This window comes from Aplysia californica, unplaced genomic scaffold (assembly GCF_000002075.1).
Source record: "Aplysia californica isolate F4 #8 unplaced genomic scaffold, AplCal3.0 scaffold00485, whole genome shotgun sequence".
Taxonomy (NCBI): Eukaryota; Metazoa; Mollusca; class Gastropoda; order Aplysiida; family Aplysiidae; genus Aplysia; species Aplysia californica.
Window position 1 is genome coordinate 366,523 of NW_004797755.1, and position 1,005 is coordinate 367,527.

The window sequence follows — 1,005 nt, forward strand, 5'->3', positions numbered from 1 at the left end:
CTCTCTCTCTCTCTCTCTCTCTCTCTCTCTCCGTTCAGTGTTCAGATTACCTGATAAAAAAACTCAGATTCACAAGCAAGGTCTTAAGAGTAAGTTTGACTGTCGAAATATAGGGGTTTTTAAGGCGTCTAGAAAAGAAAAGGTCCCAGTCAATTTCTACCCCTCTCTTTTCTTAAAATAGATGAAAAGCGTATTGTAAGCATAACGACACGGTGACCAATACGTGACCCTTGGTACAATAAAGAATATAGACCTTAGATGAGCACACGTTGTCAAATAAGTCTCGGAAGATGGGTAAAGTTTACTTATGCTATAAAAAAATGTTGAAGACTAGAATGTCACCAAATTAATGTCAATAGACCAGGCGTACGAAAGTAAAAATCTGCTGAGGTTGCGTCCTTTGACAGGATTTCCAAAACTTGCCTTGAAACATGGATCTATCAAAAAATGTTCACATTGCTCAATTTAAATGTGTTTTGCCTTAACGCCCTTCCATTTTTGTTAGTTTCAAGATACTTGAATCCTCTTCTTTTCCAAATACGTTGTTTGATTCTGAAGGTTACAGCCGACTCTAGACGAACTCTTTCGTATTGTGCCTAAATGGTAGCTGGAGGAAAATCTGGTTCTCCCCAAGTAAATGAAATGAATGTGGTTGGCAGTGTTCCCTGCGCATTACATTAAGGCCTGTGTTAAAGATTAATAATAATAATATGAAGTTTTCTCTTTTTTTTAAAAGCAAATTTCCATGTTCATGGTGATTTACGACTAAGTTCAGAAGAAGGAACATCGAGATTTATGATAACTTACTTCCAGATTATGTATAAGTTTTGCTGCCGCTTCTACGTCCGCACAGACTGGTACATTTATCGCTGTCATATTCTCATCCGTTTAACCCCTTCACTGTCTAGCCCGAGATTGTCCGTTATTATTATTTTATTTATATCATTGTTATTATTGTTATTTATTATTTTTTATTATCATTATTATTATTATTATTATTATTAT